We start from the raw sequence: 15,747 nt of genomic DNA, 5'->3' as shown, positions 1-15,747 counted from the left end.
CAGGAGGACACAATGGCAAGCCTGTAGCTTTAAGCAGGAAAACCTTGAGATTGAGTGGCCAAGAGGCTTTGCTGGACACTGGCAAGTGCTTACGGCCACACCACTCTGGACCCGCCCGATCTCGTCCGATCTCGGAAGCCAAACAGGGTTGGGCCTGGTTAGTACCTGGATGGGAGACCGCTTGGGAATACCAGGTGCTGTAAGTTTTCCATCTTTTCCTCCCAACCAGCAGAGGGTGTTCTTCCAAAATCTGCTTCAAAGTTCACCTAAGGTTTTTTTTTTTTTTTTTTTAATAAACAACTTTTGCCTCATGTAAAGTAATCAGGTAGCTTCAGAGCAATCAGAATCAAGGTGTCAATGCATAACCTTTAGCCTAATTACACCCACCTGTTACAATGAGCAGATGTTAGCAGTGTTTCTGTTCAGACTTTGTGTGTGTTTAAACCAAGGCTGATTTTGCAGAGGAGAGGTGAAATGGCATGGTTTTTGCAGCAGGTGGGTGTGTCTAGTCAGCAGGTGTGTTAATCAGGAGGACACAATGGCAAGCCTGTAGCTTTAAGCAGGAAAACCTTGAGATTGAGTGGCCAAGAGGCTTTGCTGGACACTGGCAAGTGCTTACGGCCACACCACTCTGGACCCGCCCGATCTCGTCCGATCTCGGAAGCCAAACAGGGTTGGGCCTGGTTAGTACCTGGATGGGAGACCGCTTGGGAATACCAGGTGCTGTAAGTTTTCCATCTTTTCCTCCCAACCAGCAGAGGGTGTTCTTCCAAAATCTGCTTCAAAGTTCACCTAAGGTTTTTTTTTTTTTTTTTTTAATAAACAACTTTTGCCTCATGTAAAGTAATCAGGTAGCTTCAGAGCAATCAGAATCAAGGTGTCAATGCATAACCTTTAGCCTAATTACACCCACCTGTTACAATGAGCAGATGTTAGCAGTGTTTCTGTTCAGACTTTGTGTGTGTTTAAACCAAGGCTGATTTTGCAGAGGAGAGGTGAAATGGCATGGTTTTTGCAGCAGGTGGGTGTGTCTAGTCAGCAGGTGTGTTAATCAGGAGGACACAATGGCAAGCCTGTAGCTTTAAGCAGGAAAACCTTGAGATTGAGTGGCCAAGAGGCTTTGCTGGACACTGGCAAGTGCTTACGGCCACACCACTCTGGACCCGCCCGATCTCGTCCGATCTCGGAAGCCAAACAGGGTTGGGCCTGGTTAGTACCTGGATGGGAGACCGCTTGGGAATACCAGGTGCTGTAAGTTTTCCATCTTTTCCTCCCAACCAGCAGAGGGTGTTCTTCCAAAATCTGCTTCAAAGTTCACCTAAGGTTTTTTTTTTTTTTTTTTTTAATAAACAACTTTTGCCTCATGTAAAGTAATCAGGTAGCTTCAGAGCAATCAGAATCAAGGTGTCAATGCATAACCTTTAGCCTAATTACACCCACCTGTTACAATGAGCAGATGTTAGCAGTGTTTCTGTTCAGACTTTGTGTGTGTTTAAACCAAGGCTGATTTTGCAGAGGAGAGGTGAAATGGCATGGTTTTTGCAGCAGGTGGGTGTGTCTAGTCAGCAGGTGTGTTAATCAGGAGGACACAATGGCAAGCCTGTAGCTTTAAGCAGGAAAACCTTGAGATTGAGTGGCCAAGAGGCTTTGCTGGACACTGGCAAGTGCTTACGGCCACACCACTCTGGACCCGCCCGATCTCGTCCGATCTCGGAAGCCAAACAGGGTTGGGCCTGGTTAGTACCTGGATGGGAGACCGCTTGGGAATACCAGGTGCTGTAAGTTTTCCATCTTTTCCTCCCAACCAGCAGAGGGTGTTCTTCCAAAATCTGCTTCAAAGTTCACCTAAGGTTTTTTTTTTTTTTTTTTTAATAAACAACTTTTGCCTCATGTAAAGTAATCAGGTAGCTTCAGAGCAATCAGAATCAAGGTGTCAATGCATAACCTTTAGCCTAATTACACCCACCTGTTACAATGAGCAGATGTTAGCAGTGTTTCTGTTCAGACTTTGTGTGTGTTTAAACCAAGGCTGATTTTGCAGAGGAGAGGTGAAATGGCATGGTTTTTGCAGCAGGTGGGTGTGTCTAGTCAGCAGGTGTGTTAATCAGGAGGACACAATGGCAAGCCTGTAGCTTTAAGCAGGAAAACCTTGAGATTGAGTGGCCAAGAGGCTTTGCTGGACACTGGCAAGTGCTTACGGCCACACCACTCTGGACCCGCCCGATCTCGTCCGATCTCGGAAGCCAAACAGGGTTGGGCCTGGTTAGTACCTGGATGGGAGACCGCTTGGGAATACCAGGTGCTGTAAGTTTTCCATCTTTTCCTCCCAACCAGCAGAGGGTGTTCTTCCAAAATCTGCTTCAAAGTTCACCTAAGGTTTTTTTTTTTTTTTTTTTAATAAACAACTTTTGCCTCATGTAAAGTAATCAGGTAGCTTCAGAGCAATCAGAATCAAGGTGTCAATGCATAACCTTTAGCCTAATTACACCCACCTGTTACAATGAGCAGATGTTAGCAGTGTTTCTGTTCAGACTTTGTGTGTGTTTAAACCAAGGCTGATTTTGCAGAGGAGAGGTGAAATGGCATGGTTTTTGCAGCAGGTGGGTGTGTCTAGTCAGCAGGTGTGTTAATCAGGAGGACACAATGGCAAGCCTGTAGCTTTAAGCAGGAAAACCTTGAGATTGAGTGGCCAAGAGGCTTTGCTGGACACTGGCAAGTGCTTACGGCCACACCACTCTGGACCCGCCCGATCTCGTCCGATCTCGGAAGCCAAACAGGGTTGGGCCTGGTTAGTACCTGGATGGGAGACCGCTTGGGAATACCAGGTGCTGTAAGTTTTCCATCTTTTCCTCCCAACCAGCAGAGGGTGTTCTTCCAAAATCTGCTTCAAAGTTCACCTAAGGTTTTTTCCTTTTTCTTTTTCTTTTTTTTTTTTTTTTTTTTTAATAAACAACTTTTGCCTCATGTAAAGTAATCAGGTAGCTTCAGAGCAATCAGAATCAAGGTGTCAATGCATAACCTTTAGCCTAATTACACCCACCTGTTACAATGAGCAGATGTTAGCAGTGTTTCTGTTCAGACTTTGTGTGTGTTTAAACCAAGGCTGATTTTGCAGAGGAGAGGTGAAATGGCATGGTTTTTGCAGCAGGTGGGTGTGTCTAGTCAGCAGGTGTGTTAATCAGGAGGACACAATGGCAAGCCTGTAGCTTTAAGCAGGAAAACCTTGAGATTGAGTGGCCAAGAGGCTTTGCTGGACACTGGCAAGTGCTTACGGCCACACCACTCTGGACCCGCCCGATCTCGTCCGATCTCGGAAGCCAAACAGGGTTGGGCCTGGTTAGTACCTGGATGGGAGACCGCTTGGGAATACCAGGTGCTGTAAGTTTTCCATCTTTTCCTCCCAACCAGCAGAGGGTGTTCTTCCAAAATCTGCTTCAAAGTTCACCTAAGGTTTTTTTTTTTTTTTTTTTAATAAACAACTTTTGCCTCATGTAAAGTAATCAGGTAGCTTCAGAGCAATCAGAATCAAGGTGTCAATGCATAACCTTTAGCCTAATTACACCCACCTGTTACAATGAGCAGATGTTAGCAGTGTTTCTGTTCAGACTTTGTGTGTGTTTAAACCAAGGCTGATTTTGCAGAGGAGAGGTGAAATGGCATGGTTTTTGCAGCAGGTGGGTGTGTCTAGTCAGCAGGTGTGTTAATCAGGAGGACACAATGGCAAGCCTGTAGCTTTAAGCAGGAAAACCTTGAGATTGAGTGGCCAAGAGGCTTTGCTGGACACTGGCAAGTGCTTACGGCCACACCACTCTGGACCCGCCCGATCTCGTCCGATCTCGGAAGCCAAACAGGGTTGGGCCTGGTTAGTACCTGGATGGGAGACCGCTTGGGAATACCAGGTGCTGTAAGTTTTCCATCTTTTCCTCCCAACCAGCAGAGGGTGTTCTTCCAAAATCTGCTTCAAAGTTCACCTAAGGTTTTTTTTTTTTTTTTTTTAATAAACAACTTTTGCCTCATGTAAAGTAATCAGGTAGCTTCAGAGCAATCAGAATCAAGGTGTCAATGCATAACCTTTAGCCTAATTACACCCACCTGTTACAATGAGCAGATGTTAGCAGTGTTTCTGTTCAGACTTTGTGTGTGTTTAAACCAAGGCTGATTTTGCAGAGGAGAGGTGAAATGGCATGGTTTTTGCAGCAGGTGGGTGTGTCTAGTCAGCAGGTGTGTTAATCAGGAGGACACAATGGCAAGCCTGTAGCTTTAAGCAGGAAAACCTTGAGATTGAGTGGCCAAGAGGCTTTGCTGGACACTGGCAAGTGCTTACGGCCACACCACTCTGGACCCGCCCGATCTCGTCCGATCTCGGAAGCCAAACAGGGTTGGGCCTGGTTAGTACCTGGATGGGAGACCGCTTGGGAATACCAGGTGCTGTAAGTTTTCCATCTTTTCCTCCCAACCAGCAGAGGGTGTTCTTCCAAAATCTGCTTCAAAGTTCACCTAAGGTTTTTTTTTTTTTTTTTTTAATAAACAACTTTTGCCTCATGTAAAGTAATCAGGTAGCTTCAGAGCAATCAGAATCAAGGTGTCAATGCATAACCTTTAGCCTAATTACACCCACCTGTTACAATGAGCAGATGTTAGCAGTGTTTCTGTTCAGACTTTGTGTGTGTTTAAACCAAGGCTGATTTTGCAGAGGAGAGGTGAAATGGCATGGTTTTTGCAGCAGGTGGGTGTGTCTAGTCAGCAGGTGTGTTAATCAGGAGGACACAATGGCAAGCCTGTAGCTTTAAGCAGGAAAACCTTGAGATTGAGTGGCCAAGAGGCTTTGCTGGACACTGGCAAGTGCTTACGGCCACACCACTCTGGACCCGCCCGATCTCGTCCGATCTCGGAAGCCAAACAGGGTTGGGCCTGGTTAGTACCTGGATGGGAGACCGCTTGGGAATACCAGGTGCTGTAAGTTTTCCATCTTTTCCTCCCAACCAGCAGAGGGTGTTCTTCCAAAATCTGCTTCAAAGTTCACCTAAGGTTTTTTTTTTTTTTTTTTTAATAAACAACTTTTGCCTCATGTAAAGTAATCAGGTAGCTTCAGAGCAATCAGAATCAAGGTGTCAATGCATAACCTTTAGCCTAATTACACCCACCTGTTACAATGAGCAGATGTTAGCAGTGTTTCTGTTCAGACTTTGTGTGTGTTTAAACCAAGGCTGATTTTGCAGAGGAGAGGTGAAATGGCATGGTTTTTGCAGCAGGTGGGTGTGTCTAGTCAGCAGGTGTGTTAATCAGGAGGACACAATGGCAAGCCTGTAGCTTTAAGCAGGAAAACCTTGAGATTGAGTGGCCAAGAGGCTTTGCTGGACACTGGCAAGTGCTTACGGCCACACCACTCTGGACCCGCCCGATCTCGTCCGATCTCGGAAGCCAAACAGGGTTGGGCCTGGTTAGTACCTGGATGGGAGACCGCTTGGGAATACCAGGTGCTGTAAGTTTTCCATCTTTTCCTCCCAACCAGCAGAGGGTGTTCTTCCAAAATCTGCTTCAAAGTTCACCTAAGGTTTTTTTTTTTTTTTTTTTAATAAACAACTTTTGCCTCATGTAAAGTAATCAGGTAGCTTCAGAGCAATCAGAATCAAGGTGTCAATGCATAACCTTTAGCCTAATTACACCCACCTGTTACAATGAGCAGATGTTAGCAGTGTTTCTGTTCAGACTTTGTGTGTGTTTAAACCAAGGCTGATTTTGCAGAGGAGAGGTGAAATGGCATGGTTTTTGCAGCAGGTGGGTGTGTCTAGTCAGCAGGTGTGTTAATCAGGAGGACACAATGGCAAGCCTGTAGCTTTAAGCAGGAAAACCTTGAGATTGAGTGGCCAAGAGGCTTTGCTGGACACTGGCAAGTGCTTACGGCCACACCACTCTGGACCCGCCCGATCTCGTCCGATCTCGGAAGCCAAACAGGGTTGGGCCTGGTTAGTACCTGGATGGGAGACCGCTTGGGAATACCAGGTGCTGTAAGTTTTCCATCTTTTCCTCCCAACCAGCAGAGGGTGTTCTTCCAAAATCTGCTTCAAAGTTCACCTAAGGTTTTTTTTTTTTTTTTTTTAATAAACAACTTTTGCCTCATGTAAAGTAATCAGGTAGCTTCAGAGCAATCAGAATCAAGGTGTCAATGCATAACCTTTAGCCTAATTACACCCACCTGTTACAATGAGCAGATGTTAGCAGTGTTTCTGTTCAGACTTTGTGTGTGTTTAAACCAAGGCTGATTTTGCAGAGGAGAGGTGAAATGGCATGGTTTTTGCAGCAGGTGGGTGTGTCTAGTCAGCAGGTGTGTTAATCAGGAGGACACAATGGCAAGCCTGTAGCTTTAAGCAGGAAAACCTTGAGATTGAGTGGCCAAGAGGCTTTGCTGGACACTGGCAAGTGCTTACGGCCACACCACTCTGGACCCGCCCGATCTCGTCCGATCTCGGAAGCCAAACAGGGTTGGGCCTGGTTAGTACCTGGATGGGAGACCGCTTGGGAATACCAGGTGCTGTAAGTTTTCCATCTTTTCCTCCCAACCAGCAGAGGGTGTTCTTCCAAAATCTGCTTCAAAGTTCACCTAAGGTTTTTTTTTTTTTTTTTTTAATAAACAACTTTTGCCTCATGTAAAGTAATCAGGTAGCTTCAGAGCAATCAGAATCAAGGTGTCAATGCATAACCTTTAGCCTAATTACACCCACCTGTTACAATGAGCAGATGTTAGCAGTGTTTCTGTTCAGACTTTGTGTGTGTTTAAACCAAGGCTGATTTTGCAGAGGAGAGGTGAAATGGCATGGTTTTTGCAGCAGGTGGGTGTGTCTAGTCAGCAGGTGTGTTAATCAGGAGGACACAATGGCAAGCCTGTAGCTTTAAGCAGGAAAACCTTGAGATTGAGTGGCCAAGAGGCTTTGCTGGACACTGGCAAGTGCTTACGGCCACACCACTCTGGACCCGCCCGATCTCGTCCGATCTCGGAAGCCAAACAGGGTTGGGCCTGGTTAGTACCTGGATGGGAGACCGCTTGGGAATACCAGGTGCTGTAAGTTTTCCATCTTTTCCTCCCAACCAGCAGAGGGTGTTCTTCCAAAATCTGCTTCAAAGTTCACCTAAGGTTTTTTTTTTTTTTTTTTTAATAAACAACTTTTGCCTCATGTAAAGTAATCAGGTAGCTTCAGAGCAATCAGAATCAAGGTGTCAATGCATAACCTTTAGCCTAATTACACCCACCTGTTACAATGAGCAGATGTTAGCAGTGTTTCTGTTCAGACTTTGTGTGTGTTTAAACCAAGGCTGATTTTGCAGAGGAGAGGTGAAATGGCATGGTTTTTGCAGCAGGTGGGTGTGTCTAGTCAGCAGGTGTGTTAATCAGGAGGACACAATGGCAAGCCTGTAGCTTTAAGCAGGAAAACCTTGAGATTGAGTGGCCAAGAGGCTTTGCTGGACACTGGCAAGTGCTTACGGCCACACCACTCTGGACCCGCCCGATCTCGTCCGATCTCGGAAGCCAAACAGGGTTGGGCCTGGTTAGTACCTGGATGGGAGACCGCTTGGGAATACCAGGTGCTGTAAGTTTTCCATCTTTTCCTCCCAACCAGCAGAGGGTGTTCTTCCAAAATCTGCTTCAAAGTTCACCTAAGGTTTTTTTTTTTTTTTTTTTAATAAACAACTTTTGCCTCATGTAAAGTAATCAGGTAGCTTCAGAGCAATCAGAATCAAGGTGTCAATGCATAACCTTTAGCCTAATTACACCCACCTGTTACAATGAGCAGATGTTAGCAGTGTTTCTGTTCAGACTTTGTGTGTGTTTAAACCAAGGCTGATTTTGCAGAGGAGAGGTGAAATGGCATGGTTTTTGCAGCAGGTGGGTGTGTCTAGTCAGCAGGTGTGTTAATCAGGAGGACACAATGGCAAGCCTGTAGCTTTAAGCAGGAAAACCTTGAGATTGAGTGGCCAAGAGGCTTTGCTGGACACTGGCAAGTGCTTACGGCCACACCACTCTGGACCCGCCCGATCTCGTCCGATCTCGGAAGCCAAACAGGGTTGGGCCTGGTTAGTACCTGGATGGGAGACCGCTTGGGAATACCAGGTGCTGTAAGTTTTCCATCTCTTCCTCCCAACCAGCAGAGGGTGTTCTTCCAAAATCTGCTTCAAAGTTCACCTAAGGTTTTTTTTTTTTTTTTTTTTTTTTTTTTAATAAACAACTTTTGCCTCATGTAAAGTAATCAGGTAGCTTCAGAGCAATCAGAATCAAGGTGTCAATGCATAACCTTTAGCCTAATTACACCCACCTGTTACAATGAGCAGATGTTAGCAGTGTTTCTGTTCAGACTTTGTGTGTGTTTAAACCAAGGCTGATTTTGCAGAGGAGAGGTGAAATGGCATGGTTTTTGCAGCAGGTGGGTGTGTCTAGTCAGCAGGTGTGTTAATCAGGAGGACACAATGGCAAGCCTGTAGCTTTAAGCAGGAAAACCTTGAGATTGAGTGGCCAAGAGGCTTTGCTGGACACTGGCAAGTGCTTACGGCCACACCACTCTGGACCCGCCCGATCTCGTCCGATCTCGGAAGCCAAACAGGGTTGGGCCTGGTTAGTACCTGGATGGGAGACCGCTTGGGAATACCAGGTGCTGTAAGTTTTCCATCTTTTCCTCCCAACCAGCAGAGGGTGTTCTTCCAAAATCTGCTTCAAAGTTCACCTAAGGTTTTTTTTTTTTTTTTTTAATAAACAACTTTTGCCTCATGTAAAGTAATCAGGTAGCTTCAGAGCAATCAGAATCAAGGTGTCAATGCATAACCTTTAGCCTAATTACACCCACCTGTTACAATGAGCAGATGTTAGCAGTGTTTCTGTTCAGACTTTGTGTGTGTTTAAACCAAGGCTGATTTTGCAGAGGAGAGGTGAAATGGCATGGTTTTTGCAGCAGGTGGGTGTGTCTAGTCAGCAGGTGTGTTAATCAGGAGGACACAATGGCAAGCCTGTAGCTTTAAGCAGGAAAACCTTGAGATTGAGTGGCCAAGAGGCTTTGCTGGACACTGGCAAGTGCTTACGGCCACACCACTCTGGACCCGCCCGATCTCGTCCGATCTCGGAAGCCAAACAGGGTTGGGCCTGGTTAGTACCTGGATGGGAGACCGCTTGGGAATACCAGGTGCTGTAAGTTTTCCATCTTTTCCTCCCAACCAGCAGAGGGTGTTCTTCCAAAATCTGCTTCAAAGTTCACCTAAGGTTTTTTTTTTTTTTTTTTTAATAAACAACTTTTGCCTCATGTAAAGTAATCAGGTAGCTTCAGAGCAATCAGAATCAAGGTGTCAATGCATAACCTTTAGCCTAATTACACCCACCTGTTACAATGAGCAGATGTTAGCAGTGTTTCTGTTCAGACTTTGTGTGTGTTTAAACCAAGGCTGATTTTGCAGAGGAGAGGTGAAATGGCATGGTTTTTGCAGCAGGTGGGTGTGTCTAGTCAGCAGGTGTGTTAATCAGGAGGACACAATGGCAAGCCTGTAGCTTTAAGCAGGAAAACCTTGAGATTGAGTGGCCAAGAGGCTTTGCTGGACACTGGCAAGTGCTTACGGCCACACCACTCTGGACCCGCCCGATCTCGTCCGATCTCGGAAGCCAAACAGGGTTGGGCCTGGTTAGTACCTGGATGGGAGACCGCTTGGGAATACCAGGTGCTGTAAGTTTTCCATCTTTTCCTCCCAACCAGCAGAGGGTGTTCTTCCAAAATCTGCTTCAAAGTTCACCTAAGGTTTTTTTTTTTTTTTTTTTAATAAACAACTTTTGCCTCATGTAAAGTAATCAGGTAGCTTCAGAGCAATCAGAATCAAGGTGTCAATGCATAACCTTTAGCCTAATTACACCCACCTGTTACAATGAGCAGATGTTAGCAGTGTTTCTGTTCAGACTTTGTGTGTGTTTAAACCAAGGCTGATTTTGCAGAGGAGAGGTGAAATGGCATGGTTTTTGCAGCAGGTGGGTGTGTCTAGTCAGCAGGTGTGTTAATCAGGAGGACACAATGGCAAGCCTGTAGCTTTAAGCAGGAAAACCTTGAGATTGAGTGGCCAAGAGGCTTTGCTGGACACTGGCAAGTGCTTACGGCCACACCACTCTGGACCCGCCCGATCTCGTCCGATCTCGGAAGCCAAACAGGGTTGGGCCTGGTTAGTACCTGGATGGGAGACCGCTTGGGAATACCAGGTGCTGTAAGTTTTCCATCTTTTCCTCCCAACCAGCAGAGGGTGTTCTTCCAAAATCTGCTTCAAAGTTCACCTAAGGTTTTTTTTTTTTTTTTTTTAATAAACAACTTTTGCCTCATGTAAAGTAATCAGGTAGCTTCAGAGCAATCAGAATCAAGGTGTCAATGCATAACCTTTAGCCTAATTACACCCACCTGTTACAATGAGCAGATGTTAGCAGTGTTTCTGTTCAGACTTTGTGTGTGTTTAAACCAAGGCTGATTTTGCAGAGGAGAGGTGAAATGGCATGGTTTTTGCAGCAGGTGGGTGTGTCTAGTCAGCAGGTGTGTTAATCAGGAGGACACAATGGCAAGCCTGTAGCTTTAAGCAGGAAAACCTTGAGATTGAGTGGCCAAGAGGCTTTGCTGGACACTGGCAAGTGCTTACGGCCACACCACTCTGGACCCGCCCGATCTCGTCCGATCTCGGAAGCCAAACAGGGTTGGGCCTGGTTAGTACCTGGATGGGAGACCGCTTGGGAATACCAGGTGCTGTAAGTTTTCCATCTTTTCCTCCCAACCAGCAGAGGGTGTTCTTCCAAAATCTGCTTCAAAGTTCACCTAAGGTTTTTTTTTTTTTTTTTTTAATAAACAACTTTTGCCTCATGTAAAGTAATCAGGTAGCTTCAGAGCAATCAGAATCAAGGTGTCAATGCATAACCTTTAGCCTAATTACACCCACCTGTTACAATGAGCAGATGTTAGCAGTGTTTCTGTTCAGACTTTGTGTGTGTTTAAACCAAGGCTGATTTTGCAGAGGAGAGGTGAAATGGCATGGTTTTTGCAGCAGGTGGGTGTGTCTAGTCAGCAGGTGTGTTAATCAGGAGGACACAATGGCAAGCCTGTAGCTTTAAGCAGGAAAACCTTGAGATTGAGTGGCCAAGAGGCTTTGCTGGACACTGGCAAGTGCTTACGGCCACACCACTCTGGACCCGCCCGATCTCGTCCGATCTCGGAAGCCAAACAGGGTTGGGCCTGGTTAGTACCTGGATGGGAGACCGCTTGGGAATACCAGGTGCTGTAAGTTTTCCATCTTTTCCTCCCAACCAGCAGAGGGTGTTCTTCCAAAATCTGCTTCAAAGTTCACCTAAGGTTTTTTTTTTTTTTTTTTTAATAAACAACTTTTGCCTCATGTAAAGTAATCAGGTAGCTTCAGAGCAATCAGAATCAAGGTGTCAATGCATAACCTTTAGCCTAATTACACCCACCTGTTACAATGAGCAGATGTTAGCAGTGTTTCTGTTCAGACTTTGTGTGTGTTTAAACCAAGGCTGATTTTGCAGAGGAGAGGTGAAATGGCATGGTTTTTGCAGCAGGTGGGTGTGTCTAGTCAGCAGGTGTGTTAATCAGGAGGACACAATGGCAAGCCTGTAGCTTTAAGCAGGAAAACCTTGAGATTGAGTGGCCAAGAGGCTTTGCTGGACACTGGCAAGTGCTTACGGCCACACCACTCTGGACCCGCCCGATCTCGTCCGATCTCGGAAGCCAAACAGGGTTGGGCCTGGTTAGTACCTGGATGGGAGACCGCTTGGGAATACCAGGTGCTGTAAGTTTTCCATCTTTTCCTCCCAACCAGCAGAGGGTGTTCTTCCAAAATCTGCTTCAAAGTTCACCTAAGGTTTTTTTTTTTTTTTTTTTAATAAACAACTTTTGCCTCATGTAAAGTAATCAGGTAGCTTCAGAGCAATCAGAATCAAGGTGTCAATGCATAACCTTTAGCCTAATTACACCCACCTGTTACAATGAGCAGATGTTAGCAGTGTTTCTGTTCAGACTTTGTGTGTGTTTAAACCAAGGCTGATTTTGCAGAGGAGAGGTGAAATGGCATGGTTTTTGCAGCAGGTGGGTGTGTCTAGTCAGCAGGTGTGTTAATCAGGAGGACACAATGGCAAGCCTGTAGCTTTAAGCAGGAAAACCTTGAGATTGAGTGGCCAAGAGGCTTTGCTGGACACTGGCAAGTGCTTACGGCCACACCACTCTGGACCCGCCCGATCTCGTCCGATCTCGGAAGCCAAACAGGGTTGGGCCCGGTTAGTACCTGGATGGGAGACCGCTTGGGAATACCAGGTGCTGTAAGTTTTCCATCTTTTCCTCCCAACCAGCAGAGGGTGTTCTTCCAAAATCTGCTTCAAAGTTCACCTAAGGTTTTTTTTTTTTTTTTTTTAATAAACAACTTTTGCCTCATGTAAAGTAATCAGGTAGCTTCAGAGCAATCAGAATCAAGGTGTCAATGCATAACCTTTAGCCTAATTACACCCACCTGTTACAATGAGCAGATGTTAGCAGTGTTTCTGTTCAGACTTTGTGTGTGTTTAAACCAAGGCTGATTTTGCAGAGGAGAGGTGAAATGGCATGGTTTTTGCAGCAGGTGGGTGTGTCTAGTCAGCAGGTGTGTTAATCAGGAGGACACAATGGCAAGCCTGTAGCTTTAAGCAGGAAAACCTTGAGATTGAGTGGCCAAGAGGCTTTGCTGGACACTGGCAAGTGCTTACGGCCACACCACTCTGGACCCGCCCGATCTCGTCCGATCTCGGAAGCCAAACAGGGTTGGGCCTGGTTAGTACCTGGATGGGAGACCGCTTGGGAATACCAGGTGCTGTAAGTTTTCCATCTTTTCCTCCCAACCAGCAGAGGGTGTTCTTCCAAAATCTGCTTCAAAGTTCACCTAAGGTTTTTTTTTTTTTTTTTTTAATAAACAACTTTTGCCTCATGTAAAGTAATCAGGTAGCTTCAGAGCAATCAGAATCAAGGTGTCAATGCATAACCTTTAGCCTAATTACACCCACCTGTTACAATGAGCAGATGTTAGCAGTGTTTCTGTTCAGACTTTGTGTGTGTTTAAACCAAGGCTGATTTTGCAGAGGAGAGGTGAAATGGCATGGTTTTTGCAGCAGGTGGGTGTGTCTAGTCAGCAGGTGTGTTAATCAGGAGGACACAATGGCAAGCCTGTAGCTTTAAGCAGGAAAACCTTGAGATTGAGTGGCCAAGAGGCTTTGCTGGACACTGGCAAGTGCTTACGGCCACACCACTCTGGACCCGCCCGATCTCGTCCGATCTCGGAAGCCAAACAGGGTTGGGCCTGGTTAGTACCTGGATGGGAGACCGCTTGGGAATACCAGGTGCTGTAAGTTTTCCATCTTTTCCTCCCAACCAGCAGAGGGTGTTCTTCCAAAATCTGCTTCAAAGTTCACCTAAGGTTTTTTTTTTTTTTTTTTAATAAACAACTTTTGCCTCATGTAAAGTAATCAGGTAGCTTCAGAGCAATCAGAATCAAGGTGTCAATGCATAACCTTTAGCCTAATTACACCCACCTGTTACAATGAGCAGATGTTAGCAGTGTTTCTGTTCAGACTTTGTGTGTGTTTAAACCAAGGCTGATTTTGCAGAGGAGAGGTGAAATGGCATGGTTTTTGCAGCAGGTGGGTGTGTCTAGTCAGCAGGTGTGTTAATCAGGAGGACACAATGGCAAGCCTGTAGCTTTAAGCAGGAAAACCTTGAGATTGAGTGGCCAAGAGGCTTTGCTGGACACTGGCAAGTGCTTACGGCCACACCACTCTGGACCCGCCCGATCTCGTCCGATCTCGGAAGCCAAACAGGGTTGGGCCTGGTTAGTACCTGGATGGGAGACCGCTTGGGAATACCAGGTGCTGTAAGTTTTCCATCTTTTCCTCCCAACCAGCAGAGGGTGTTCTTCCAAAATCTGCTTCAAAGTTCACCTAAGGTTTTTTTTTTTTTTTTTTTAATAAACAACTTTTGCCTCATGTAAAGTAATCAGGTAGCTTCAGAGCAATCAGAATCAAGGTGTCAATGCATAACCTTTAGCCTAATTACACCCACCTGTTACAATGAGCAGATGTTAGCAGTGTTTCTGTTCAGACTTTGTGTGTGTTTAAACCAAGGCTGATTTTGCAGAGGAGAGGTGAAATGGCATGGTTTTTGCAGCAGGTGGGTGTGTCTAGTCAGCAGGTGTGTTAATCAGGAGGACACAATGGCAAGCCTGTAGCTTTAAGCAGGAAAACCTTGAGATTGAGTGGCCAAGAGGCTTTGCTGGACACTGGCAAGTGCTTACGGCCACACCACTCTGGACCCGCCCGATCTCGTCCGATCTCGGAAGCCAAACAGGGTTGGGCCTGGTTAGTACCTGGATGGGAGACCGCTTGGGAATACCAGGTGCTGTAAGTTTTCCATCTTTTCCTCCCAACCAGCAGAGGGTGTTCTTCCAAAATCTGCTTCAAAGTTCACCTAAGGTTTTTTTTTTTTTTTTTTTTAATAAACAACTTTTGCCTCATGTAAAGTAATCAGGTAGCTTCAGAGCAATCAGAATCAAGGTGTCAATGCATAACCTTTAGCCTAATTACACCCACCTGTTACAATGAGCAGATGTTAGCAGTGTTTCTGTTCAGACTTTGTGTGTGTTTAAACCAAGGCTGATTTTGCAGAGGAGAGGTGAAATGGCATGGTTTTTGCAGCAGGTGGGTGTGTCTAGTCAGCAGGTGTGTTAATCAGGAGGACACAATGGCAAGCCTGTAGCTTTAAGCAGGAAAACCTTGAGATTGAGTGGCCAAGAGGCTTTGCTGGACACTGGCAAGTGCTTACGGCCACACCACTCTGGACCCGCCCGATCTCGTCCGATCTCGGAAGCCAAACAGGGTTGGGCCTGGTTAGTACCTGGATGGGAGACCGCTTGGGAATACCAGGTGCTGTAAGTTTTCCATCTTTTCCTCCCAACCAGCAGAGGGTGTTCTTCCAAAATCTGCTTCAAAGTTCACCTAAGGTTTTTTCCTTTTTCTTTTTCTTTTTTTTTTTTTTTTTTTTTAATAAACAACTTTTGCCTCATGTAAAGTAATCAGGTAGCTTCAGAGCAATCAGAATCAAGGTGTCAATGCATAACCTTTAGCCTAATTACACCCACCTGTTACAATGAGCAGATGTTAGCAGTGTTTCTGTTCAGACTTTGTGTGTGTTTAAACCAAGGCTGATTTTGCAGAGGAGAGGTGAAATGGCATGGTTTTTGCAGCAGGTGGGTGTGTCTAGTCAGCAGGTGTGTTAATCAGGAGGACACAATGGCAAGCCTGTAGCTTTAAGCAGGAAAACCTTGAGATTGAGTGGCCAAGAGGCTTTGCTGGACACTGGCAAGTGCTTACGGCCACACCACTCTGGACCCGCCCGATCTCGTCCGATCTCGGAAGCCAAACAGGGTTGGGCCTGGTTAGTACCTGGATGGGAGACCGCTTGGGAATACCAGGTGCTGTAAGTTTTCCATCTTTTCCTCCCAACCAGCAGAGGGTGTTCTTCCAAAATCTGCTTCAAAGTTCACCTAAGGTTTTTTTTTTTTTTTTTTTAATAAACAACTTTTGCCTCATGTAAAGTAATCAGGTAGCTTCAGAGCAATCAGAATCAAGGTGTCAATGCATAACCTTTAGCCTAATTACACCCACCTGTTACAATGAGCAGATGTTAGCAGTGTTTCTGTTCAGACTTTGTGTGTGTT

General features: G+C 45.7%; 1 protein-coding gene and 30 non-coding genes across 31 annotated transcripts in view; all 31 read left to right on the top strand.

The window, feature by feature from the left end:
* The window catches only part of LOC144984559 (uncharacterized), a 402,969-nt gene that overhangs the window by 77,316 nt on the left and 309,906 nt on the right, over window positions 1-15,747 (top strand). The window lies entirely within an intron of this gene.
* Window positions 88-206, top strand: LOC144985813 (5S ribosomal RNA). The gene has a single exon (XR_013649643.1). It is a non-coding gene; the product is annotated as a 5S ribosomal RNA (ribosomal RNA).
* LOC144985812 (5S ribosomal RNA) lies at window positions 614-732 on the top strand. The gene has a single exon (XR_013649642.1). It is a non-coding gene; the product is annotated as a 5S ribosomal RNA (ribosomal RNA).
* LOC144985811 (5S ribosomal RNA) lies at window positions 1,140-1,258 on the top strand. Its single transcript, XR_013649641.1, has one exon. It is a non-coding gene; the product is annotated as a 5S ribosomal RNA (ribosomal RNA).
* Window positions 1,667-1,785, top strand: LOC144985810 (5S ribosomal RNA). Its single transcript, XR_013649640.1, has one exon. It is a non-coding gene; the product is annotated as a 5S ribosomal RNA (ribosomal RNA).
* On the top strand, window positions 2,193-2,311 carry LOC144985809 (5S ribosomal RNA). Its single transcript, XR_013649639.1, has one exon. It is a non-coding gene; the product is annotated as a 5S ribosomal RNA (ribosomal RNA).
* On the top strand, window positions 2,719-2,837 carry LOC144985808 (5S ribosomal RNA). The gene has a single exon (XR_013649638.1). It is a non-coding gene; the product is annotated as a 5S ribosomal RNA (ribosomal RNA).
* LOC144985806 (5S ribosomal RNA) lies at window positions 3,267-3,385 on the top strand. The gene has a single exon (XR_013649636.1). It is a non-coding gene; the product is annotated as a 5S ribosomal RNA (ribosomal RNA).
* LOC144985805 (5S ribosomal RNA) lies at window positions 3,793-3,911 on the top strand. Its single transcript, XR_013649635.1, has one exon. It is a non-coding gene; the product is annotated as a 5S ribosomal RNA (ribosomal RNA).
* On the top strand, window positions 4,319-4,437 carry LOC144985804 (5S ribosomal RNA). Its single transcript, XR_013649634.1, has one exon. It is a non-coding gene; the product is annotated as a 5S ribosomal RNA (ribosomal RNA).
* Window positions 4,845-4,963, top strand: LOC144985803 (5S ribosomal RNA). The gene has a single exon (XR_013649633.1). It is a non-coding gene; the product is annotated as a 5S ribosomal RNA (ribosomal RNA).
* LOC144985802 (5S ribosomal RNA) lies at window positions 5,371-5,489 on the top strand. The gene has a single exon (XR_013649632.1). It is a non-coding gene; the product is annotated as a 5S ribosomal RNA (ribosomal RNA).
* On the top strand, window positions 5,897-6,015 carry LOC144985801 (5S ribosomal RNA). Its single transcript, XR_013649631.1, has one exon. It is a non-coding gene; the product is annotated as a 5S ribosomal RNA (ribosomal RNA).
* Window positions 6,423-6,541, top strand: LOC144985800 (5S ribosomal RNA). The gene has a single exon (XR_013649630.1). It is a non-coding gene; the product is annotated as a 5S ribosomal RNA (ribosomal RNA).
* Window positions 6,949-7,067, top strand: LOC144985799 (5S ribosomal RNA). The gene has a single exon (XR_013649629.1). It is a non-coding gene; the product is annotated as a 5S ribosomal RNA (ribosomal RNA).
* Window positions 7,475-7,593, top strand: LOC144985798 (5S ribosomal RNA). Its single transcript, XR_013649628.1, has one exon. It is a non-coding gene; the product is annotated as a 5S ribosomal RNA (ribosomal RNA).
* On the top strand, window positions 8,001-8,119 carry LOC144985797 (5S ribosomal RNA). The gene has a single exon (XR_013649627.1). It is a non-coding gene; the product is annotated as a 5S ribosomal RNA (ribosomal RNA).
* LOC144985795 (5S ribosomal RNA) lies at window positions 8,536-8,654 on the top strand. Its single transcript, XR_013649625.1, has one exon. It is a non-coding gene; the product is annotated as a 5S ribosomal RNA (ribosomal RNA).
* LOC144985794 (5S ribosomal RNA) lies at window positions 9,061-9,179 on the top strand. The gene has a single exon (XR_013649624.1). It is a non-coding gene; the product is annotated as a 5S ribosomal RNA (ribosomal RNA).
* LOC144985793 (5S ribosomal RNA) lies at window positions 9,587-9,705 on the top strand. The gene has a single exon (XR_013649623.1). It is a non-coding gene; the product is annotated as a 5S ribosomal RNA (ribosomal RNA).
* On the top strand, window positions 10,113-10,231 carry LOC144985792 (5S ribosomal RNA). The gene has a single exon (XR_013649622.1). It is a non-coding gene; the product is annotated as a 5S ribosomal RNA (ribosomal RNA).
* Window positions 10,639-10,757, top strand: LOC144985791 (5S ribosomal RNA). The gene has a single exon (XR_013649621.1). It is a non-coding gene; the product is annotated as a 5S ribosomal RNA (ribosomal RNA).
* Window positions 11,165-11,283, top strand: LOC144985790 (5S ribosomal RNA). Its single transcript, XR_013649620.1, has one exon. It is a non-coding gene; the product is annotated as a 5S ribosomal RNA (ribosomal RNA).
* LOC144985789 (5S ribosomal RNA) lies at window positions 11,691-11,809 on the top strand. The gene has a single exon (XR_013649619.1). It is a non-coding gene; the product is annotated as a 5S ribosomal RNA (ribosomal RNA).
* LOC144985972 (5S ribosomal RNA) lies at window positions 12,217-12,335 on the top strand. The gene has a single exon (XR_013649802.1). It is a non-coding gene; the product is annotated as a 5S ribosomal RNA (ribosomal RNA).
* On the top strand, window positions 12,743-12,861 carry LOC144985788 (5S ribosomal RNA). Its single transcript, XR_013649618.1, has one exon. It is a non-coding gene; the product is annotated as a 5S ribosomal RNA (ribosomal RNA).
* Window positions 13,269-13,387, top strand: LOC144985787 (5S ribosomal RNA). The gene has a single exon (XR_013649617.1). It is a non-coding gene; the product is annotated as a 5S ribosomal RNA (ribosomal RNA).
* Window positions 13,794-13,912, top strand: LOC144985786 (5S ribosomal RNA). Its single transcript, XR_013649616.1, has one exon. It is a non-coding gene; the product is annotated as a 5S ribosomal RNA (ribosomal RNA).
* LOC144985784 (5S ribosomal RNA) lies at window positions 14,320-14,438 on the top strand. The gene has a single exon (XR_013649614.1). It is a non-coding gene; the product is annotated as a 5S ribosomal RNA (ribosomal RNA).
* On the top strand, window positions 14,847-14,965 carry LOC144985783 (5S ribosomal RNA). Its single transcript, XR_013649613.1, has one exon. It is a non-coding gene; the product is annotated as a 5S ribosomal RNA (ribosomal RNA).
* On the top strand, window positions 15,395-15,513 carry LOC144985782 (5S ribosomal RNA). Its single transcript, XR_013649612.1, has one exon. It is a non-coding gene; the product is annotated as a 5S ribosomal RNA (ribosomal RNA).

The sequence above is a fragment of the Oryzias latipes genome, chromosome 16 (assembly GCF_053564925.1).
Source record: "Oryzias latipes strain Hd-rR chromosome 16, Olatipes_Hd-rR_3.1".
NCBI lineage: Eukaryota > Metazoa > Chordata > Actinopteri > Beloniformes > Adrianichthyidae > Oryzias > Oryzias latipes.
Note: the sequence above shows the minus strand (reverse complement) of the source record. Positions and strands in the feature narration are given on the sequence as shown.